At 39.2% G+C, this 25567-nt stretch overlaps 1 long non-coding RNA gene and 1 pseudogene across 1 annotated transcript in view; one reads left to right on the top strand and one right to left on the bottom strand.

Annotated features, from left to right (window-relative positions):
* The window catches only part of LOC148715557 (uncharacterized), a 36588-nt gene extending 13517 nt beyond the window's left edge, over positions 1 to 23071 (top strand). The window contains exons 2-4 of the long non-coding RNA XR_016398301.1: positions 7349 to 12416; positions 12973 to 15350; positions 22391 to 23071. This is a non-coding gene — a long non-coding RNA (uncharacterized LOC148715557). The remainder of the gene's footprint in view (positions 1 to 7348; positions 12417 to 12972; positions 15351 to 22390) is intronic.
* A 1479-nt stretch (positions 23072 to 24550) lies between these two features.
* LOC103698424 (acyl transferase 5 pseudogene) lies at positions 24551 to 25294 on the bottom strand (annotated as a pseudogene).
* Between the last annotated feature and the right edge of the window lie 273 nt (positions 25295 to 25567).

The raw sequence follows: 25567 nt of genomic DNA, 5'->3' as shown, positions 1-25567 counted from the left end.
AGACAGAAGATAGGGAGTTCGGGCTCTGAGCGCCGAGTCGACTCCCAGGACAGTCGAGTCGACTCGAGTGGACCAAATTCAAAAATACGTCCACGGACTTCATGGGATGAGCCGACTCCGAGAAAGCCAAGTCAGCTCCAGAAGTTGGCGAGTCGACTCTGGGTCAAGACGAGTCGACTCCCAGTCGTGAAAGCAACTTTAATTCAAATTTGGAACAGTTGCAGAGTCGACTCCGAAAAAGTATGAGTCGACTCCCGCTACAGATGAGTCGACTCCTGATCGCGCGAGTCGACTCCAACCCACCAACGGACACATTGTCAGACTGTACAGAGTGTGCAGAACGGGCAGAAAAAGCTCTCTAACGGCTAGTTTCCATGGGGGTTGGTTTAAATAGCCACAGAGGACTGTAGCAAGAGAGTGAACAACCATTCCACTCCAAGTAATCAAGCTTTCAATCTCTGCAACTTGTTCTTCAACGAAAAAGAGGGAAGAGCAGCATTAACTGCATCCACCTACTTCTTCCCAACATTGAAAGAGCCTTCTCTTGCATTCAAGTCGACTACACATTCAAGAGGAGACCCGAAGTTCAAGAAGCCCTTCCTCTTCTCCAACTTAAAAGCGTTTGAGGGCTCTTAACTTCGTTATTGTTCATATTGCCATTTATCTGCTTTTGAGAAGCTGTATTTTTCTGTTTGTCTCTTTTATCTACACCTTTGTCTTTGCTTGGTTCAATCGGGGCATTGAATCAAGAGTATTGAGGTTGGTTGGTGAGCCGAGTGTAAAACCAACGTGTAAGGGTTCGATTGTGATCTCGGGAAAACAATCGGGGTTGGTTCTAGTCGGTGAGCCTGGGAAAACCGACCGAGTTCGTTGTGAGCTCGTAAAACAACAAGTTTGGTTGTGAGCTTGGAAAACAACTGGCTGTAATCCAAGGGGTTATAGTGAATTCCCAAGAGAGACTTGGGGAGTGGACGTAGGAGCAAGGGTTAGCTCCGAACCACTATAAAAGCTTTGTGTTTGTGATTGCTTGTCTCTTACCATTACTCTCATTTCATACACATCACAACAACTAATTAATCATCTTGTAAAAAGCATTAATTAGTCACCCACAAACGCTTTAATAGTTAAAATTATTTTAAAACCCAATTCACCCCCCCTCTTGGGTTGTCTATCTGGGCAACAGGAAGAGAGAGGGTTTGGGAGTGAGAGAGAGAGAATATGGGGTTGGTGAAGGGAGGTTGAAGAAAAGAAGAAGAATGAAAGAAAGAAAGGAAGAGGGAAAAGAAGAGAGGAAGAGGGGACTCATCCTCCTCGTCGTGTGCGGCGGCCGCCGGCTTCGGCCGCGAGCACCGTCATCACAGGCTCGGCCGAGGACGCCGCGGGGCCTAGCCGTGGACGCCGCCGGTTGTGGCCCGGCCTTCTTCCGCTCGCCGTCCTCCCTTTCCGCTCGTCGTGCTCCCATCGTCGGAGAAGAGAGGAAGGGGGAGATCGGGATGAAAGAGAAGGGAGGAGAGGAAGCTTCGGGAAGGAGAAGAAAAGAAGAAGGAGAAGAAAAGGAGAAAAAGAAAAGAAAACGGAGAAGAGGAGAAAAGGAAAGGAAAAAAAAAAAGAAAAGAAAGGAAAAAAAAAGAAAAAGAAAAGAAAAAGAAGGAAAAGAGAAGAAAAGGAAAAAAAAAAGAAATGAAATGGGTTTAGCCAAATTTGACTATCCAAGCCCAATTAGATTGGGCTAAGTCTAAATCCGAGCTCAATCAGATTGGGCTAAGTCTGGACGAGCCCAAACTATAAATTGGGTTAAATCCGAGCTAATTTAAGTTAAATTGAAATGGGTCCGAACCCAATTAAGCTGAGTTGGTCTCAGCAGACCTAATTGGTTGTGAATCAGGCCCAATCCTTTAATTAAAACCCAATTAACCTATGTGAACCCAATCTGGTTTTAAACTGAGCCCCAAAGGCTCTAAATTGGGTAAATTGGACTTGGCTAGATCCTTGGATGGGATCCAAGCAAGTAAGTTCATAATATGATGAACTAAGAAATTTTATAATAAATAAATGGGGAATAATGTAATCGCTATGATGTTGTTTTAGGTGATTAAGGATTTGTCACCTGGACTTGAGCAATTTGGAAAGCGAATTGATGTAAGTAATCTGTCTTAATCTTATCGTAGATCTTGTATTACGTTTTATAAGATGAACCAGTGTTTTTCATACAATTTGAATTGTATGCATGATTAGTGAAGAAAGTGAGTAACCTGTTCTAATCCTGTTATGGATTATGTCATGTTATTAATGTTTCCTCAGCATTTTTTTAAGTACATATGTTTCATGCTTGATATGTTACAATGCATAAGTAACTTGCATGATCCCAGAAGCTATGGCTATGTATGCAACATGAGGATACTGATATTTTAATCATGCATGTAAGTTTATAAAGTCTTAGCTAGCCCAGAGGCACTATAAAGGGCTCAAAGATGCTACTGAGAATGACTGAGCCTGCCCCGCCAGTGGCTGAATAGTAACTGGGCCTGCCCCGCCAGTGGCTGAGTAGTAACTGGGCCTGCCCCGCCAGTGGCTGAATAGTAACTGGGCCCAAAAATTAACTGGGCCCAATACCTTTTTGGGCCCGTACTCGAGCATTGGGCCAGGATACCTAATGGACCTAACTGGGGCCCATTGTTGATGGCTGCCACCTCATGCTTTATGCATGGATGTGACTAGGGACAGGTGGGGATCAGAGGAGGACCCAGCTGTTCAAGCTCCTCACCAAGAAGAAGCTGGGCGTGACACTCGTCCCCCCCCCCCACCTTCTTCTTAAGAGTATCTATTAAACCCTACTGGCTCTCTCTCCAAAAATCTGAGGAACCCCTAAATCGGCAAAGGCGATGGAGTGGAGGCACTGGAGCACGGGGCACTGCAATCCCCTTCGGAAGCCAGGTAAGCCCCCTGCCTTCTCTCCCCCTATTTTGTGCAAGACAACAAAGAAACAAAGAAAGAAGGGAGGAAGGGGATTGTTGGCAGGCCGAGAGCCACCGGCGACGGCCATCGGCTTCAGCCGTGATCCCGTCGGCGCGGGCGTCGGCTGCTGGCAGACCAAGGGAGCGGCCGCGGGCATCCCGCAGTGCCGCCGGCTTCTCCCGGCCTCTCTTCCCCGTGGGAGAAGAGAAGGCCGCCGCAGGCGCGGCCGTGGGCTCAGCCGCAGGCGCGGCTGTGGACGCCGCGAGCCCGGCCGTGGCACCGCCGACTGTGGCTCGGCCCTCCCAAACCCCCCTTCTTTCTTCACAGGGGAAGAATGAAGGGAGGAAGAGAGAGGGTTTGGGAGTGAGAGAGGGAGAATATGGGGTTGGTGAAGGGAGGTTGAAGAAAAGAAGAAGAATGAAAGAAAGAAAGGAAGAGGGAAAAGAAGAGAGGAAGAGGGGACTCATCCTCCTCGTCGTGTGCGGCGGCCGCCGGCTTCGGCCGCGAGCACCGTCGTCACAGGCTCGACCGGGGACGCCGCGGGGCCTAGCCGTGGATGCCGCCGGTTGTGGCCCGGCCTTCTTCCGCTCGCCGTCCTCCCTTTCCGCTCGTCGTGCTCCCATCGTCGGAGAAGAGAGGAAGGGGGAGATCGGGTTGAAAGAGAAGGGAGGAGAGGAAGCTTCGGGATGGAGAAGAAAAGAAGAAGGAGAAGAAAAGGAGAAAAAGAAAAGAAAACGGAGAAGAGGAGAAAAGGAAAGGAAAAAAAAAAAGAAAAGAAAGAAAAAAAAAAGAAAAAGAAAAGAAAAAGAAGGAAAAGAGAAGAAAAGGAAAAAAAAAAGAAATGAAATGGGTTTAGCCAAATTTGACTATCCAAGCCCAATTAGATTGGGCTAAGTCTAAATCCGAGCTCAATCAGATTGGGCTAAGTCTGGACGAGCCCAAACTATAAATTGGGTTAAATCTGAGCTAATTTAAGTTAAATTGAAATGGGTCCGAACCCAATTAAGCTGAGTTGGTCTCAGCAGACCTAATTGGTTGTGAATCAGGCCCAATCCTTTAATTAAAACCCAATTAACCTATGTGAACCCAATCTGGTTTTAAACTGAGCCCCAAAGGCTCTAAATTGGGTAAATTGGACTTGGCTAGATCCTTGGATGGGATCCAAGCAAGTAAGTTCATAATATGATGAACTAAGAAATTTTATAATAAATAAATGGGGAATAATGTAATCCCTATGATGTTGTTTTAGGTGATTAAGGATTTGTCACATGGACTTGAGCAATTTGGAAAGCGAATTGATGTAAGTAATCTGTCTTAATCTTATCGTAGATCTTGTATTACGTTTTATAAGATGAACCAGTGTTTTTCATACAATTTGAATTGTATGCATGATTAGTGAAGAAAGTGAGTAACCTGTTCTAATCCTGTTATGGATTATGTCATGTTATTAATGTTTCCTCAGCATTTTTTTAAATATATATGTTTCATGCTTGATATGTTACAATGCATAAGTAACTTGCATGATCCCAGAAGCTATGGCTATGTATGCAACATGAGGATACTGATATTTTAATCATGCATGTAAGTTTATAAAGTCTTAGCTAGCCCAGAGGCACTATAAAGGGCTCAAAGATGCTACTGAGAATGACTGAGCCTGCCCCGCCAGTGGCTGAATAGTAACTGGGCCTGCCCCGCCAGTGGCTGAGTAGTAACTGGGCCTGCCCCGCCAGTGGCTGAATAGTAACTGGGCCCAAAAATTAACTGGGCCCAATACCTTTTTGGGCCCGTACTCGAGCATTGGGCCAGGATACCTAATGGACCTAACTGGGGCCCATTGTTGATGGCTGCCACCTCATGCTTTATGCATGGATGTGACTAGGGACAGGTGGGGATCAGAGGAGGACCCAGCTGTTCAAGCTCCTCACCAAGAAGAAGCTGGGCGTGACACTCGTCCCCCCCCCCCCCCCACCTTCTTCTTAAGAGTATCTATTAAACCCTACTGGCTCTCTCTCCAAAAATCTGAAGAACCCCTAAATCGGCAAAGGCGATGGAGTGGAGGCACTGGAGCACGGGGCACTGCAATCCCCTTCGGAAGCCAGGTAAGCCCCCTGCCTTCTCTCCCCCTGTTTTGTGCAAGACAACAAAGAAACAAAGAAAGAAGGGAGGAAGGGGATTGTTGGCAGGCCAAGAGCCACCGGCGACGGCCATCGGCTTCAGCCGTGATCCCGTCGGCGCGGGCGTCGGCTGCTGGCAGACCAAGGGAGCGGCCGCGGGCATCCCGCAGTGCCGCCGGCTTCTCCCGGCCTCTCTTCCCCGTGGGAGAAGAGAAGGCCGCCGCAGGCACGGCTGTGGACGCCGCGAGCCCGGCCGTGGCACCGCCGACTGTGGCTCGGCCCTCCCAAACCCCCCTTCTTTCTTCACAGGGGAAGAATGAAGAGAGGAAGAGAGAGGGTTTGGGAGTGAGAGAGAGAGAATATGGGGTTGGTGAAGGGAGGTTGAAGAAAAGAAGAAGAATGAAAGAAAGAAAGGAAGAGGGAAAGAAGAGAGGAAGAGGGGACTCATCCTCCTCGTCGTGTGCGGCGGCCGCCGGCTTCGGCCGCGAGCACCGTCGTCACAGGCTCGGCCGAGGACGCCGCGGGGCCTAGCCGTGGACGCCGCCGGTTGTGGCCCGGCCTTCTTCCGCTCGCCGTCCTCCCTTTCCACTCGTCGTGCTCCCATCGTCGGAGAAGAGAGGAAGGGGGAGATCGGGATGAAAGAGAAGGGAGGAGAGGAAGCTTCGGGAAGGAGAAGAAAAGAAGAAGGAGAAGAAAAGGAGAAAAAGAAAAGAAAACGGAGAAGAGGAGAAAAGAAAAGGAAAAAAAAAAGAAAAAGAAAAGAAAAAGAAGGAAAAGAGAAGAAAAGGAAAAAAAAAAGAAATGAAATGGGTTTAGCCAAATTTGACTATCCAAGCCCAATTAGATTGGGCTAAGTCTAAATCCGAGCTCAATCAGATTGGGCTAAATCTGGACGAGCCCAAACTATAAATTGGGTTAAATCTGAGCTAATTTAAGTTAAATTGAAATGGGTCCGAACCCAATTAAGCTGAGTTGGTCTCAGCAGACCTAATTGGTTGTGAATCAGGCCCAATTCTTTAATTAAAACCCAATTAACCTATGTGAACCCAATCTGGTTTTAAACTGAGCCCCAAAGGCTCTAAATTGGGTAAATTGGACTTGGCTAGATCCTTGGATGGGATCCAAGCAAGTAAGTTCATAATATGATGAACTAAAAAATTTTATAATAAATAAATGGGGAATAATGTAATCCCTATGATGTTGTTTTAGGTGATTAAGGATTTGTCACCTGGACTTGAGCAATTTGGAAAGCGAGTTGATGTAAGTAATCTGTCTTAATCTTATCGTAGATCTTGTATTACGTTTTATAAGATGAACCAATGTTTTTCATACAATTTGAATTGTATGCATGATTAGTGAAGAAAGTGAGTAACCTGTTCTAATCCTGTTATGGATCATGTCATGTTATTAATGTTTCCTCAGCATTTTTTTAAGTATATATGTTTCATGCTTGATATGTTACAATGCATAAGTAACTTGCATGATCCCAGAAGCTATGGCTATGTATGCAACATGAGGATACTGATATTTTAATCATGCATGTAAGTTTATAAAGTCTTAGCTATCCCAGAGGCACTATAAAGGGCTCAAAGATGCTACTGAGAATGACTGAGCCTGCCCCGCCAGTGGCTGAATAGTAACTGGGCCTACCCCGCCAGTGGCTGAGTAGTAACTGGGCCTGCCCCGCCAGTGGCTGAATAGTAACTGGGCCTGCCCCGCCAGTGGTCAAGACTGACTTCGCAGTAGCATCCGAGAGAATGGACCACGGCATGCCGGGGGCACGGTTTCATATGCATATTTTATGAAAATTTTTGTGATTTGCACTACTGCTTTGTTTAAAATTGCATACATATTATGCCATGATGATTATTAGATAAATATGCATGTCAGCTTCTCAAACCCTGATTTACATGTTTAGCCTACTAGTTGATCTGGTAGGATTATGCAGGATTACTTACTGAGTCGTGTAGCTCACGTCCGTTTATGCTTCGTTTTTCTTTCAGATCCTCACCAGTGATCGCAATCAGATATGTTTTTATTTTGCTACAGAGCTTCGTTATTTTTGGAGAAGCTTATATACTTTTGTACATTTGAATAGCATAGAAGTTCTGTATTTTTGGCATCAAACTTCAAGGTTGTACTGCAAAACTTTTAATATATAAAGGTTTGAATCCTTTTGGCTACCTGTTACCCCTGTATGAGGCTGCGTGCTACTGTGGGCGATAGTCGGCAATAGCACGGCCGTGTCACGGATCCGGGTCCCGGGCGTGACATTTAAGATTTTAGGTTTTTTTTTTCTTTTTCTTTTTAAAATTTTAGGCAGCCAGGGTTATGCTCATTCTAAGGTCGTATTGGAGGCAAGTCTTTGGAATTTTAAATTATTGTTTGGTTGTGGGTATCTTAATTCCATGTCTTCTAACGCAGAGCATTTCGTGGATTATAATGTGCACGATCCGCCTTCTTTTCTTTCCCTTTTTGGGTGTATTTCTTATAAGATACTTCAGATAACACCATGCTAGTTGTCCTCCAACGGATGCATTTTTTTTGACCTTTTTTATGGAAAACTTTGATTTGCTTTAAGTGTGAAACAATGATTAACCTGCGGGTATAATTGATTTGGCCGGTATAATAGGTTAATGTAACCTTATTGCAGGATCTTTTACATGGAAACTTTTTGCTATGCACCATCAGACATTCTTTAGGGAATATTGTCTAATACTTCATTGTATGCTGTCTGCTGATGCTTCTTTAATTATTAGTCATTTTCTAGTTCATCTTGATCTGTCTTTCATGTTGGTTATTTATTTCAAGAAGCGGCTATTATTAGAATTGAAGCCTGTAGCGTGTTTTTATTTTCTCCAGCAGTTATTGATATTGCATAATTGTTTTTCCTTTGAAGCATATGGTTAATGGAATTTCCAAGATCCTCTAGTTTTGTTTTTAATAACTTGATTTATCTGATTATTTTATATAATTGATTTTTTTTATAATATTTACATTATTGATAAAAGCTGTGTTCCAATATTTTGGTACTATTGCTATGTTGGCTTTAGTTTATCTTAAATGTTAACTTACAACTTCGTGATGTCATTTAATGCACCATGCTTATCAGTTAAAGGAAAGGAGATATTGAAAACAATGGAAAAAGCATACGACATATTGAATATATCTGAAGTTATAAATTTTATTATGCTTTATAAATTGCATCTTTAACATTTTACCTGTCACATATTCTGTGGAAACAAGGGTGTTGGATCTAAAGTAAGGAGAACTTTAATTTCAAAAAGAGAAGCTTTCAGTTAGGTTACCTTTTGTAAATTTTCTATCTCATTGCACGCGATTGATGACTAGGTAAGGATGGTTGCAATCTTATAATCTGACGGGATGTTACTTATCTCGTGTAATGCACATAAATCATGCAGTTTTTTCCTTGTTTTTTTGTTACCCGTTTCTGTATATTCAGTTTTTTATTAGTTTATTTATATTTTAGATTGCTCCATAAACTGGTTTTTTATTTTCGGTTTGTATATTTATTTGTTTTTTTTTGGGAAAAGTAGTGATACATTGGTTCCTCTTTGAGACAAAGTTCCTTGAGCCATGCAGCAAAGAGAGTTGGTTTGATTTTTGAGGGTTTGTTCAAATAATAGTGTGCCATAGCTAGCCCATGTTGGCAGGGGAAACTTTGTGTGAAAATTGTGCCCTGTAGCATTTTTGTTCAGTTATTTGTTTTCTTGTTATTCTATTTCATGTCCATCTTTGTTATCCTTCCACGAATTCAGCTTTGTATTTTTTCTGTTTTTATTTCATTTTCCTTTGTTTTTCTCATATATTGATTGTTCTATTTTGTTTTACTTTTTGATTTTTTAGTTCTGTTATCTGATGCTATATATGTGAATTATACCCATAATTTTAAATGTTTGTTTGAGTTTCATTTTATTTTGTTAATTTTTTTTTAAAGAGAATGCTTTGGGCTTTGCTCTGTCATAGAAAAAGTTCCTTATGCAACATGATAGATGGACATTGATGCACTGGGAGAGTGGGAGGCTGGTGCAATTTCTAAGGGATTGGTCAAATGATGATGTGCTATGCCAATGCCATGCAGGTGCAATGGAACTTTTCATGTGATAGTGTGCATCCTTTAGCTTAAGACTTTAGTTTTATATTTACTTTCACAAGTTCAGTGTTTTCCCTGTTTCTAAATATCCAGTTTTCAGTTTGTTTTAATCTTTTTGTTTTTTAGTGTGTAATCTGGTATTGTAGTACTTCTTTATTATTTCATTTACTCCTATCTTATGAAAGAGTAAAGCTGTGGGAGCCTATGCTCTGTCATAGAAAAGGTTCCTTATGCTACATGGTAGAGGGGAATTGATGCGACTTAGGGAGGCTGGTGCAATTTTTGAGGCTTGGTCAAATCATGACATGTCATACCAATGCCAAGTTGGTGCAAGTGATTTTTTTATGCAGTAGAGTGGCACTGTATAGTATGTCTTTTAAAGACTTTTGTCAACTCTAAAGGATGAATTTTGATGATTACAAAATACTTGAGATCATGTTGTGTACTAATGACATTAGCCTAATTGTGAAGATTTCTAAGTCAAAAAAATCAGAAGGAATGAAGCACTGCAAAATCATAAATTCTTCGCAAACATCTCATTGGATATGTTCCAAAAGAAAATGATCATAATCTAATCCATGGAGATCAGAGATGAAGTTTAAAGTTTTCTATTTGAAAAACTTGAATCAACCCCTAAGTAAAAAGGACAAGTTTAAGTTGATTCTGATAAGTTTTATTCAAAGAACACAGTCAATGAGTCGACCTCTGCAAAACATGAGTCGATTCTTGTGTAGTTTAAAGTAAACAGAAAGCTTTTACCGCCCGAGAGAAGCTTGAAGAGTCGACCCTTGTTCAAAATGAGTCGACCCCCAAAATTGAAGAGTCGACCCTTGCGTTTGAAGAGTCGACCCCAGTTTAGTTTAAGTGACAGCCGAAAAATTATGGTATAAGTGGACTCTTGCATTTAAAGAGGCGACTCCTGAAAATGATGAGTCGACCCTTGTGTTTAAAGAGGCGACTCCTGATGAAGATGAGCCGACTCTTAAGAATTAAGAGTCGACCCTTTGAAGATGACACAGCAAAAGCTTTCTCCACATTTTGAAGCGTCGATCTAGAAAGAACATGAGTCGACCCCTGAGTTATATGAGTCGACCCTTGTACTGCTGGGACTACAACGGAAAGCTGTGAACGACTTTTGTCTTCTTCTGTAACAGAAAAAGATTCTCATCAGAACGGGAAGAAAGGAATTCAAATCCTGCCGAAGAATCTGTCTATAAATACGAGGGAACCTCAGAATGAAAAAAAGAAAGGAAAGAAAAAAGATTCTATTGAAAACAAAAGGTTTTCACTGAGAAAAAGAGAAGAAAAGCTTAACAGTTCATCATCCTCACCAGCATTGTAATATGAAACATTCTCTTGTGAGGAGATCAGTCGAAGTTTCTCACTGCATCGTGAAGAGCTGCTGTTCGAACATTGGAACATCCTTCCACAGCCAACTTCTTCATCGGCTTCAGTTTTTACTTTCATTGATTTATTCTTTATATGCTCTGAAGCTTTAAGTTTTCTAGTTACAACATTCTTTAGTTGGATTAATTGCTGCTGTAATAGTTTCATTGATCTGAAACTTGTAAAGGCTCTTCCAAGCCTTGATTGGAAGTTGCTGAATCGGAAATATTCAGCAAGAAAAAAGTTTTTGGTTGGTTTGATTGAAAACCAACTGGGTTGTTTGTGAGCCCGGAAAAAAAAACGGTGTAAAATTTTTGGTTGGTTTATCTGAAAACCAATTGGGTTGTTTGTGATCCCGGAAAACAAAAGGTTTTCGGTTAGTTGCCTGGAAAAACCAACTGGGTTGATTGTGAGCCCGGAAAACAATCAGGCTGTAATCTGCTGGGTTATAGTGAAATCTCAAGCTAGGCTTGAGGAGTGGACGTAGATGCTGGGAGTGCACCGAACTACTATAAATCTTGGTGTTTGTGATTGTGGTTCTTCTCTTCCTTTCCTCTGCATATTTCTGACTGCTTTCTTAACTTTATTCACTGTCGTATTTGTGCAATTTTATTTTCGCTGCTGAATCAATAAGATAACAGTAACTCATACTCTCCATATGTTTTAACTTTAATTATTTTTTAAAGAGACCCAATTCACCCCCCTCTTGGGCTGCACCTCTAGGCAACAAGTGGTATCAGAGCCTGGTACTCCAAGAAATTTTTTGATCTAACAATCAAGAGTTAAAGGTCGTGGCAGCCACTATGGGATCCTCTGTTGCCGAAGGGCAATCTACCAATAGACCACCTCTTTTCAATGGCACAAATTTTACTTATTGGAAAGCTCGTATGAGATTTTTTATTCAAGCACTTGACTATGATTTATGGACTGTTATTATTAATGGACCTCACACACCAACTAAAATTGTTGATGGCATCACCTTATTCAAACCTGAGATTGAATGGGATGACCATGATAAAAGAATGGCTCAACTGAATGCAAAAGCCATGAATGTTTTTTACTGTTCTTTAGATGCAAAGGAGTTTAATCGTATATCTATTTGCATGACTGCTAAAGAAATCTGGGATAGGCTGGAAGTTACACATGAAGGCACTACCTAGATCAAAGAATCTAAAATCAGTATGCTAGTGTATAAGTATGAATTATTTAGAATGAAAAACAGTGAATCTATAACTAAAATGTTTACTAGATTCATTGATATTATAAACTGCCTGAAAAGCCTTGTTAGATCTTACTCTAACAGTGATCTTGTTCGGAAAATTCTTAGGTCTCTTCCTAGAGCATGGAAAGCAAAGATCACTGCCATTCAAGAAGCCAAAGATCTCAACTCTCTCCCACTGGAAGAACTGCTGGGTTTCTTAATGACTTATGAGCTCTCAATGAAACAGAACCTTGAGGAGGATTAACCCAAGAAGCGCAGAACCATCGCTCTTAAATCCACTCTGCATGAGGATGAGAGTGAGGATTCTGAACCTGATAACAGTGAGGAAATGGCCCTGATTACAAGAAAGTTCAGAAAATTCTTCAGAAGAAACAGAGAAAATTTCAGGAAAAGGTCTGTAATCAAGGGGGAGCAAAGCAAAGAAAATAAGGAGCAATATGTTTGTTATGAGTGCAAAAAGCCTGGACACTTCAGAACAGACTGTCCTCTATTAAAGAAGGCTCCGAAGAGGTTAAGGAAGAAAGCTATGATGGCTATTTGGAGTGACAGTGATGAATCCAGCTCTGGAGAAGAAGAACAGTAACAAGAAGCTGCAAATCTGTGTCCAATGGGACACGAAAATGAGGTATATCTGATACTGAATATGATTTCACTTTCGATGAGCTTCAAGATGCTTTTCTGAGCTTATGATTGAATATAAAAAGCTTAGCTTAAAGAACAAGGAACTGAAGATTAAGAACCAATCATTAGAAAAAGAAAATACTCTGCTTCTGGATAATAAGAAGAAACTGCATGAAGAAAATCAGAAGTTAGTTAATGAAGTTGAAAAACTGAAACCTATTGTTGATAAATTCACCCTAAGTTCTGAAAAATTAAATTTAATTCTAGAAAGTCAGAAAGCTGTTTATGATAAAGCTGGTTTAGGATATAATCCTTAGAAGAAATAGAAATCATTGAAAAACATTTTTGTGAAACCCACTTATGTTCAACCGAAATCTGTACCATTCAAATTAGACAAACTGAAACAGAAATATGCCACTTACAATCCTATAAGTCAGTGTTTTATGAAGAATTTTTCAATTAAAAAGATATGGGTTCCGAAGGAAACCATCATTGCTAACATTCAAGGACCCAAGAAAACTTAGGTACCAAAGATAAAGAATTGAATTTCTGTTTTGCAGGTGTGTCTAGCATCCCAAGCATCAAATAGAAAATGGTACTTGGATAGTGGGTGCTCTAGACACGTGACGGGATGAATCCCAATTCATGTCCCTCAAAAAGAAAGATGGGGGAATGGTTACCTTTGGTGATAATGAAAAAGGCAAAATCATTGGTATTGGTAACATTCGGATTACACCAACTACTTTTATTGAAAATGTTTTATTGGTAGATGGATTGAAACATAATTTGCTAAGCATTAGTCAATTCTATGATAAAGGATATTTTGTGACTTTTGAATCATCATTATGCTTAGTTTCTAGTAGTAATGGCAGTGGTATAATATTTACTGGATATAGACATGGAAATGTATATGTAGTTGATTTAGATCAAATACTAATGAAAAACATGGACTGTCTAGTAGCAATGAAAAATAGTGAAGTCAGCTGGTTGTGGCATCGAAAATTAGCTCATGCAAGCATGGACTTAATTTCAAAACTTATCCAAAAAGAACTTGTTTTCGGCTTGCCTAAATTATCATTTGAAAAAGATAAAATCTGCTCAGCATGCCAACTAGGAAAACAGACCAAAACCTCCTTCAAATCTAAAAATGCTGTCTCCACAAATAGGCTTTTAGAGCTTCTGCATATAGACTTATTTGGACCAACTAGAACTGTAAGTCTAGGAGGAAAACTTTATGGCTTTGTTATTGTGGATGATTTTCTAGGTATACATGGGTTTTATTCTTGGCACACAAAAGTGAGGCATTTTCAACTTTCACTAAACTGTATAAAAATATTTCAAATGAATATGGACTGAAAACTATCAAGATTAGAAGTGATCATGGAACTGAATTAAAAATCATGATTTTGAAAATTTCTGTACTGAAAATGGTATTGATTATAATTTTTCTGCACCAAGAACACCGCAACAAAATGGTGTTGTAGAGAGAAAAAATAGAACACTTACTGAAATGGCTAGGACAATGTTATGTGAGAGTGATTTACCAAAGTATTTTTGGGATGAAGCAATAAATACAGCTTGACATGTTCTTAATAGAGTTACTATTAGGTCAATACTAAAGAAAACTTCATATGAGCTCTTGAAAAATAAGAAACCAAATCTTTCATACTTTCATGTTTTTGGTTGCATCTGTTTTGTTTTAAATAATGGTAAGGACAATTTGGAAAAATTTGATTCAAAATCAGATGAAGCTATTTTTCTTGGATACTCTTCATCAAGCAAAGCATATAGAATATTTAACAAGAGAACTCTAGTCGTAGAAGAGTCAATACATGTTATCTTTGATTAATCTAATGACCCTTCATCAAGGAAGAATTTAGATCTCGATGATGATGCAGAAGAACTCAATAAGCAAGCCAAAGAATTGACCCTAAAGGATGTATCTGCATCTGAAAATTAGAGCATGATGAAAATCAGAAAGAAGATCAAATGCTTAATGATAAAACTAGTCTACCAAAAGAATGGAGGTATGCATATAGTCATCCTAGAGAACTAATAATTGGTGATCCTTCACAAGGAATTATGACTAGATCCTCCATTAGAGATGTTTGTAATCATCTTGCATTTATTTCTCAAATAGAACCAAAATCTTTTGAAGAAGTTGAAAAAGATAACAATTGGTTAATGGCAATGCAGGAAGAACTGAATCAATTTGAAAGAAACAATGTTTGGAATTTAGTTAGAAGGTCTGAAAATATTTCTATAATTGGAACAAAATGGATTTTCAGAAATAAATTAAATGAGGATGGAATTGTAATTAGAAATAAGGCTAGATTAGTTGCTAAAGGATATAATCAAGAAAAAAGAATTGATTTTGATGAAACTTTTGCACCTGTAGCTAGACTTGAAGCTATTAGATTATTATTTGCATTTGCATGCTTCATGAATTTTAAATTATTTCAGATGGATGTCAAAAGTGCATTTCTAAATGGTTTCATAACTGAAGAAGTTTATGTAGAACAGCCACATGGATTTGAAAATCATAAACTTCCAGATCATGTTTTTAAATTGAACAAAGCACTTTATGGCTTGAAACAAGTTCCTAGAGCTTGGTATGATAGGTTAAGCAACTTTTTAATAAAGAGTAATTTTTCAAGAGGAAATGTTGATAAAACTCTGTTTATTAGAAAGAAAAATTCTGATATTCTGATTGTTCAAATATATGTTGATGATATTATATTTGGTGCTACTAATGAAAGTTTATGTGAAGAATTTGCTAAGCTCATGCAAGGTAAGTTCGAGATGAGTTTGATGGGTGAACTCAACTTCTTCCTTGGACTCCAAATCAAGTAAACAAGCGATAGAATCTTCATCTGCCAAAGCAAATACACAAAGGAAATCTTAAGGAAGTTTGGTATGGAAGATTCAAAATCAATAGGTACTCCTATAAGCTTCTCTTGTAAATTAGAAAAAGATGAGCATGGTAAATCCTTTGATTCAAAGCTGTATAGAGGAATGATTGGATCTTTACTTTATCTTACAGCAAGTAGACCTGATATAATGCATAGTGTTTGTATGCGTGCAAGATATCAAGTAAATCCTAAAGAATCACACCTTATTGCTGTTAAAAGAATACTAAGATACTTAAAAGGAACACAACACTTAGGTTTATGGTATTTTAAGGCATCTACAATTGACTTGATTGGATATTCAGATGCTGATTTTGCTGGTTGTAGATTAGACAGAAAAAGTACAAGTGGAACTTGTCAATTCCTTGGAACAAACTAAATTTCTTGGTTAGCAAGAAACAAAATTCCGTAGCACTATCTACAGCTGAGGCTGAATATATTGCTGCAGGAAGTTGCTGTGCCCAAATCCTATGGATTAAGCAACAGCTTGAGGACTATGGCATAAAACAGAATAAAATTTCTATAAGGTGTGACAACACTAGTGCCATAAATCTGACTAAAAATTTCATACAACACTCAAGATCTAAACATATAGAAATCAGACATCATTTCATAAGAGATCATGCTCAAAATGGGGATATAAAAATGAAATGTATAAATACTGATAAACAAATTGCAGATATTTTTACTAAACCTCTTAATGAAGAAGTATTTTGTAAATTTAGAGGTGAATTATGCATTTGTGATCCATTTTATTGACAGATTATGAATGATAAACCATGTATTTTGATTGACTATTATTGGTTGAATTTTAGTTGATTTGATTTGTAGTTTACAATTGATTTTTGAATCTTATTAAAAAAGATTGTCTCTTGAACAGTCTGAGGAGACGACTCATATAAATGAGGAGTCGACTCATGTAGTAAGGGACGACTCTTAAGTTAAAAGAGTCGACCCCTAACTTGCAGGAGACGACTCTTAAGCTAAAAGAGTCGACTCCTAGTCTATAGGAGATGACTCATGAGTTGAATAAGTCGACTGAAGAGGAAATTATTCGAAATGGATTCTAAAAAGCTTTCTCTCTCTCTCTGAAACGTTGAATTTGAAACGTTTCATACCCCTTAGAGCGCCTTTTTTTGTCTTCAAACTATTCTTCAAACAAAAACTTCCAAAAACCCTAGAAAATCTTTCCGAGGTTCTGATTGATCTTCCAATGGTGAGGGTAAAGCAAGTGACATCCGGACCTAAGAGGAAGAATGCCACTTCACACACAGAGAGAAGAACGAAGGCTAGGGCAGAAAAGGAGATGAATCCACAAAGGCAAGCAACGCCACCGCCTCAACCTGTCACAGCCCCTCTGTCACCTCCATCCTCGGTCTCGAAACAAGGACCTCTCTCCATAAGAAATGTATCCACAGGAAGGAGAGTGGATTTCGAGTTCTTGGAAAAGGAAAACTTCCCACTAGGGCATAATCTAAAGGATATGGGTTGGGAATACTATTGCTTCCTGAATGTGCCAATCTTCCCAGACTTGGTACGAGAGTTCTACAACAATGCCAGATATGGACAAGGACAGATCTCGTCCAAGGTAAAAGAAATCTCTATCTTGATTACAGAAGAAATTCTGAGAGATGCTCTTCGGATTCCAAACGATGGAGAGAATGGAGATCATTTGGGGAATAGAAATGAAGGGATAAGTACCATTCTGAATAGAGAAGTCACAGGAGATTGGACTGAAATCAGTGTCAATCAACTAAATGCAGAGATGCGTCTGCTGGATCACATGATCAACAAGATGTTCTTCCCGAAGACAGAAAAATTTGATCAGGTTTCAGAAAGGGATATACTAGTAATGCATCATATTATACAAGGACTCCCACTGAACCTACCCTGCTTGATGCTCAGATACATGGAAGCTCAAGGACAGAGAAAAGGAGCTTCACATCCTTATGGTATGGTTCTGACATTAGTATTCATTTATTTCAACATTAACTTGGATGGAGAGACCAAGAAAGAGCTTCTAACTTCAGATGTCTACAATGACAAATCACTGAAAAGAATGGGATTTGTCAAAAATGAAGAAAAATGGACTCATAAAGGGAAAGAAATTCAAGATGAAAGTGGTCAAGACACTCCTACACCACTCAAAGGCAAAAGGATCCCTACTTAAGCACCTCCAAGAGAGCCTCCAGTCAGTCAGCCTCCAATCCAAAGGCCATTAGATCCTCCACTCAGACTTGAGAAATGACAATTAAAGTCTATTGGAGATAATATTATCAAAACACTGTTCAGTTCAGGAGTCTGCTGGGATAGAGTGCTTGACCTCACTAATTTACTCAAAGAAGTAAAATCTGAACTACAAGGATTGAGGCAATTAGCAGCTAATCAACAGAGGAGAATTACTTAGATTGAAAAACATGCAAGCACAAGAAAATTCTGTTCAAGGCTCCATACAAGAATTAAAAGAAGAGCACACTCAGCTCACTAGCTCCATCACTGCACTAAACAGTAAAATTGACAAGCTGATGGAAGAGCCAAAGGAAGATCAGTCTGGACCTTCATCTTCAAAATCTTGAACCTAGACTGACCCTAGACTGAACCTAACCTAAGCTTAGACTGAAACCCATGTTCTCAAAGCATAATCTTGTACTAAGCTGAGTTTTATGTTTATTTGGCACACTTGTATGCTGACTGATACCAATTGATACAAATTGTAATCTTCTGATTTATCAAATGTACTTCATAATGAATGATTATCTTTCTTGAAGTATATGTCTTTATTAGTTTATACACTGCTCTGATACCTATCAAAATCTGTAATGGTATCAAAATCCTTAATGTTGGTGTCAGATATTATTTTTAAGTTTCCTTCCTTTTATTGATGACAAAAAGAGGGAGAAATATATGAAAAAGAATTCTAAACTGAGAAATAAGAAATGTGAAAAGAATTCAGAATACAAATCGGAAGAAATATATGATAAAGAACTTTAATCTGAGAAATAAAAAATATGAAAATAATTCAGAATACTAATCTCTACATTAAAGATAATATATAGGGGGAGCTTTAAATTATGATGGCAAACAAAACTTAAGAAAAGATGAAGAACAAGAACTCTGCATAATTCAAATGTTTATAATTGATAGGGGGAAATTATGCATATATCTCTGAATGTCATATTTGCTCTGAACTTCATTATAAAATTCTGATAATTGCTGTGAAATTTATTGCAAAATTCTTTTTAACTCAATGGTTTTGTCATCATCAAAAAGGGGGAGATTGTCAACCCTAAAGGATGAATTTTGATGATTACAAAACACTTGAGATCATGTTGTGTACTAATGACATTGGCCTAATTGTGAAGATTTCTAAGTCAAAAAAATCAGAAGGAATGAAGCACTACAAAATCATAAGTTCTTCGCAAACATCTCATTGGACATGTTCCAAAAGAAAATGATCATAATCTAATCCATGGAGATCAGAGATGAAGTCTAAAGTTTTCTGTTTGAAAAACTTGTATCAACCCCTAAGCAAAAAGGACAAGTTTAAGTTGATTTTGATAAGTTTTATTCAAAAAACACAATCAATGAGTCGACCCCCGCAAAACATGAGTCGACTCTTGTGTAGTTTAAAGTAAACAGAAAGCTTTTACCGCCTGAGAGAAGCTTGAAGAGTCGACCCTTGTTCAAAATGAGTCGACCCCCGAAATTGAAGAGTCGACCCTTGCGTTTGAAGAGTCGACCCCAGCTCAGTTTAAGCGACAGCCAGAAAATTATGGTATGAGTCGACTCTTGCATTTAAAGAGGTGACTCCTGAAGACGATGAGTCGATCCTTGTATTTAAAGAGGCGACTCCTGATGAAGATGAGGCAACCCTTAAGAATTAAGAGTCGACCCTTTGAAGATGACACAGCAAAAGCTTTCTCCATATTTTGAAGTGCCGATCCAGAAAGAACATGAGTCGACCCCTGAGTTATATGAGTCGACCTTTGTATTGCTGGGATCACAACGAGAAGCTGTAAACGGTTTTTGTCTTCTTCTGTAACAGAAAAAGATTCTCATCAGAACGGAAAGAAAGGAATTCAAATCCCGCCGAAGAATCTGTCTATAAATATGAGGGAACCTCAGAATGAAAAAAAGAAAGGAAAGAAAAAAGATTCTATTGAAAACAAAAGGTTTCCACTGAGAAAAAGAGAAGAAAAGCTTAACAGTTCATCATCCTCACCAGCATTGTAATCTGAAACTTTCTCTTGTAAGGAGATCAGTCGAAGTTTCTCACTGCATCGTGAAGAGCTGCTGTTCGGACATTGGGACATCCTTCCACAACCAACTTTTTCATCGGCTTCAGCTTTTACTTTCATTGATTTATTCTTTATATGCTCTGAAGCTTTAAGTTTTCTAGTTACAACATTCTTTAGTTGGATTAATTGCTGCTGTAACAGTTTCATTGATCTGAAACTTGTAAAGGCTCTTCCAAGCCTCGATTGGAAGTTGCTGAATCGAGAATATTCAGCAAGGAAAAAGTTTTTGGTTGGTTTGACTGAAAACCAACTGGGTTGTTTGTGAGCCCGGAAAAACAAACGGTGTAAAGTTTTTGGTTGGTTTATCTGAAAACCAACTGGGTTGTTTGTGATTCCGGAAAACAAAAGGTTTTCAGTTGGTTGCCTGGGAAAACCAACTGGGTTGATTGTGAGCCCGAAAAATAATCAGGCAGTAATCTGTTGGGTTATAGTGAAATCTCAAGTTAGGTTTGAGGAGTGGACGTAAGTGCTGGGAGTGCACCGAACCACTATAAACCTTGGTGTTTGTGATTGTGGTTCTTCTCTTCCTTTCCTCTGCATATTCCTGACTGCTTTCCTAACTTTATTCACTATCGTATTTGTGCAATCTTATTTCCGTTGCTGAATCTATAAGATAATAGTAACTCATACTCTCCATGCGTTTTAACTTTAATTATTTTTTAAAGAGATCCAATTCACCCCCCTCTCTTGGGCTGCACCTCTGGGCAACAACTTTGGATTTTGTTTCCCTTTTACTCTCCTTTGTTCATATTCTCTATTTATCTGTTTTTGTAATTTTTTAACTTTCACAAGTTCAGTTTATTTTTTCTTTTCTATTATCTGTTTCTACATATTCACTTATCATTTTTTTAATTTTATTATTTAGTCATGTGATCTGGTTCCATGCACTTTTCTTTCTTTTTTTTTTCATTTTATCTTATCTCTAAAAAGAGTAATGATCCGGCAACCACTTAATATGACAAAATGTTCCTCCTGCCATGTGGTTGAGGTGATTGGTGTAATTTTTGTGGGAATTGGTGTGATTTATGAGTGGTCGGTCAAATAATGATCCCATGCTTGAGCCGCATTGGCATGAGGAACTTTTTGTGTGACATGTTGGTGTCCATGGCATTTCTCTTTTTACATATTTGGTTTTATGTTTCTTTTTTATTCTATTTCTTTTTGTTTTATGTTTATTTTTTGCTTTTATTTTCACTTCACAAATTTAGTTTTGCATTTTCAGTTCTTTAGCTTTTATTTATTTATTTTTATTTTTGTTTCATATTGAAGTCTTCAGTTTATTTTTGTTATTTTGTTTTGTAATTTGCTCTTATTTAGTTATTTGGAGTTTCATTATATATATGAAGATGTTAGGGGCTACAACTACACTTTTGCAGCACTGAACATGGTTTCAGGTACTCAAGATATTGTGTCTGGAGAGATAGATAGATAGGACTACGTCTTGCTTGATCAGGACTCTAGTTGAAAGCCAAAGAACCCCGAAAGAATAACTAAGGAAATACAACATTTAGAACGGAAGCTCCATTATTCCGCTTTTTAGATGGCTCATTGACTTCACTTAATGTTGGTTTCGGTTCGATCCACTATACTTTTTGAAGCGGATAGTTCACAGTGCTCATTCAGAAAACCGGGAAAAGCTAATTCATCATGATGTTTCCACTCCATCTTCGTTACAAAGATGTATCACGTCAGGATCCATTGGTCAAACCAAATCACGCCAACGCTATGGAAGTTCCTGGATATATATGTATTTATATATATATATATATATATTTGAAAGACTAATGCTATGAATGGCAGCTTGTTCACAGAAAAATTCAGTATAGAGGATTGATAAGGATATATAGGGCTGGTTTAATTCAGAAGGGGTCAGTTAAATAATGGTGTTCCATGCAGGTGCCATGCCAGCTAGGGGAACTATTAGGTGACATAGTGGCACTTCATAGCATTTTCTTCTTGAAAATCCAGTTTTATAGTTCTGTTTTCATTCTGTGTATTCTGTTTGTTTTCTTACCTATATATGTTCACTTTCACCAACTTTTTATTCTGTGTTTTTATTTTTTTCCTCTATTTTTATTATTGTTTTCTATATATTCAGTTCTTCAGTTTGTTTTGTTTTGTATTCGACGTTGTAATCTGGTTTGCATTTTCTGCTTTTTATTTAGTTGATGCTCTTTTAGTCCTGTTTTAAGTTTTTACATATTAATTTAATCTTTTTGCTTGTTTATTTAGCTTTCTGGATTGTGTGTGTGCGTGTATGGAATTTGATTTCCTTTTTATCTTTTTGAAAGCAGAATTCTATGGGGTACCGTCTAATCACATGATTAGCATGTTTTAGGGAATTGGGGTGCTTTGTAGGTGGCTGGTGCTAATATTGAGATGTTGAACAATGATGTACGCACACCAAAGCAGTGTCAGTCCATGAAACTTCTTTGCGTGACAGAGTGGTACCCCACATAGCATTTTTTATTTTGAAATTCAGTTTTATATTTCCTTTTCTCTTCAATTTTGTTTCTATTTTCTGTTTATTTTCCTGTTCAAAATTTTCACTTTCATGAACTTAGTTTCGTGTTTTCTGTTAGTTTATTTTTCATTTTTATATCTTTCTTCATATATTTAGTTTTTTCAGTTTATCTTATTTTAGTTTTGCTATTTGTTTGCTATCTGTTTTGCATGTCTGGTTTTGTATATTTATTTGGAATTTCATTTCTTAGAGAGTGATGCTCCAGGCTGCCACCCAACCGCATAACATTTCTTGTTTCCCATGGCAGAGGGGATTGGAGCAATTTGAGAGTGCTGGTGCAGTCACGAGGGAAGAGTTGCTCGTGTCACTTGGCTGAGGGAATTACTAACCTTGATGGATGTGTTTTGAACGGTGGTAGAAGGAGCGGTGCGAACTTCGTGATCAGGAGCTCAGAGTAGTGGCGGCTGGAGGGAGCCAGATTTTTATTATCTCAGTCCTTGGGGCGGTGCTGAGAGTTGCTTGGAAACGCCTCTATCATGCTCGGCGTGTGCTGTGGGCCAGTGCCATCCTGCTGAAAGATAACTTGGCCACTGTGATCGGTTGGATTCGAAGCGCTCTGCTGCTTCGGGATATCTGAGGCATGGCTAGTGGTGCTATTCTTTAGAAAGAAGCATGTCTTTAGGGAGACCAACGAAGCTGCGAACTGGGTGGCCTCCTTTGTTGCAAATCACTCTGGAGGAATTTTTTGGATGGACGAAATGGAGGTGCCTCTGGCGCTTCGTAATTTGTTGTATTTTGATTTTTTGGATGTATCCATACCAGATTGCCATGAGTCAATGGTGTTGCAAAATAAAAAAAGAGAGGGGCGTTGATGCTATCAAATGAGGGGTTGAACGACAAGATGCCATGTCGATAGCATATTAATCTAGAAAACTAATTACCAACTTTAAATTTTATATTTTTTTTATTTTATTTGTTCCTATTTTCAGTTATCCATGTCGATAATATTATGCTTTCATTTTTTTTTCTTATTTTATCAATTTGTAATCTGGTTTTGTGTATTTGGTTTTGTATATTCTTTGAAATTTTATTTTTTAAAGAGTAATAATATGGGCTGCCCCTCAACCACACAATATTTCTTGTGCCATGTTGCGGAAGGCATTGGTGTTATTTACAGGGTCTGGTCCACTAAACAGTAGATTAGTCAAATAATGACGTGCCATGCTAGTGCCACATTGGCATGGGAACCTGTGGCATTTGTTTTTTGTTCTTGAAAATTCATCTTGTATTTTCTTCGTTTATATTTTGTAATTTCCATGTGTTGTTTATTTTAGAATTTGTGTTCGCTTTCACAGGTTCTATATTTTGTTTTTTAGTTTATTTTTATTATCTATTCGTATGTACATATATTAAGTTTTTTCCATTTTTTTAATTTAGTTTTGTAAACGTGTTGGATTTGTGCTCTATAGCCATCCCCCCATACATGAGGAGGAAAAATCACTTTCCCCCATCGAATACAATAGAAGCAAAATCAATAATAAGGAATTACAGTCTCTTGCATTAGATGGAATGGGGTATGTTTTATTTGAAGGCTTCTGCAAAATTTGGAAGCTTCTGCTTTTCAAAGTACTACTACTAGCGACAATTCTGCATAGTGACAAGGCATCAAGTCGTTAGGGGCTAAGGTTCACAGACGTTCATAGCTTGAATAAGGTTGATCAGCGCTAAACTTGATTAGGCATCGATTTCCTAGAATTTGTGGTTTTCCAATTTGGGCAGAAATTTTGTGGTCAGTTTGGACCACCCGGTAGGTAACCCAATAGCGGGCCGAGCTGGGTCAGAGGGTCCCAAACAGTGGTTATACTATCATGTCCATGTGATTTATTGTCTCCCAGTAAATTAATATTACTATCATCCATGATGTCGAGAAGCCGAGAATTTGGAGGACAAAAGTTTCAACCCTCTGAAACATTTCTTTGATTCTCGGCATCGCGGAAGGAGAAAAATGCTTGAATTCGTTATTTTTTCCTATTTTCTATCCGTTGCCATCAAAACAGTTCCAGGTTTAAAACCCCCGCATGTGGAAGTCCCTGAAACAGGGATAAAAATCTCGAAGGCAGTCGTGCATCGCACCTTCACACTTGTCCTTGTCAAGACTCTATTTTCATCTAAACCTAACTTGCAGAGCCTAAAAATGACTATAATAAATTTAAAAGGTAAAGAATAAATGAAGAACAAGAAAATTAAGCAACCATAACATTCCGACAAATCCTTACTTGCACAGCAATAATCTATCATCAAAAGTAGAAAAGTACCAGTTACTAAGGATACTTAATTCGTTAGACGAATTAAACGGGCAATGCTGGATGGCACCCGTATTCTTAAGGACAGCTCTATTTATTTTCTTCAATCCAAAGTCATATAAGGATTTCCACCACCAATACAATAGCGAACACGGATGGATTTGTTAGGCCAACATCATCATTAGGTCGTCAAAGGCCGCCAAGTGCTCCCGAACGACGCAGCGCGCCATCAACCGCACCCCCTGCTTGGGTTTGGGCGGCTTGAGGTAGATGCACGAAGCTACCATGTTCCAATCGTCGTTGAAAGGTGAAACGTGGATTGGCTCTCCCCACCCAAAGTCCACCTCCGAGAATCCCACTCGGCTCCAATCCGACACCACCAGCGTCGCGTAGCCCGGCGGCACTCTATACGCGTCCCGGCCCTTGGGGTCTCCCACCAACCACTCCGAGAATTTGGTGGGCAGGCTCTCTTTAGCCTCTCTAATTAAACTCACCACCTCAACGAGCGATGCATGCTTGATCTTCCCACCGGTCGACGTGATTCCCACGAAGAACACGCAGTTCCCATAGAAACCTCCTCCTTGGGGCAGCACCTCGTGCAGCAAGTGCCGGACATTCGCGACGAAGTCAAGGCGAACCTCGTCCTGAGACTCCAAACCGACCGCTCGCGTTCGGCCTCGCCAGATCATTGCGGTGACGACATCGAAGATGGAACACTTGTGGCCGGTCTCTTTGATGAACTCGTCCCTCACATGGTTGATGCTGTCAAGAGAGAGATCTATTATCGAGTTCTCGAAGAGGAAGGCGTTGAAGGATGGTGGTTCTCCTTGCGGCCGCTTGGGCGGATCCGGGATGGCTTCCCTGCACCAAACAGGTGCAACTGCTGGCTGTGGAAGACCTGTGGCCATCTCTGTGGTTGAATTCAGGAATTGGGATACTCTGAGGCCATCGAAGACTGTGTGACTGAAGCGGATGCCAACAACGAATCCTCCGCATGTGAATTTCGTGACCTGAATTTAAAGAAACGCATGTGGATGAGAATTTGAATTTTGTGACCTGAATTTCAAGTTTGAGAGATATACCTGCGGAAGACATATTGAATGCGATTCCTCAATCACCTGGAATAATAGCAGCTTGATCTTCTCTTCCATGCTTCTCACAAAATTAGCCGTCAATGGGGC

Source organism: Phoenix dactylifera, chromosome 1 (genome assembly GCF_051530095.1).
Source record: "Phoenix dactylifera cultivar Ajwa chromosome 1, Ajwa_hap1_PhDact_Kaust_v1.1, whole genome shotgun sequence".
NCBI classification, from domain to species: domain Eukaryota; kingdom Viridiplantae; phylum Streptophyta; class Magnoliopsida; order Arecales; family Arecaceae; genus Phoenix; species Phoenix dactylifera.
This window is presented reverse-complemented; position numbering and strand designations above follow the sequence as displayed.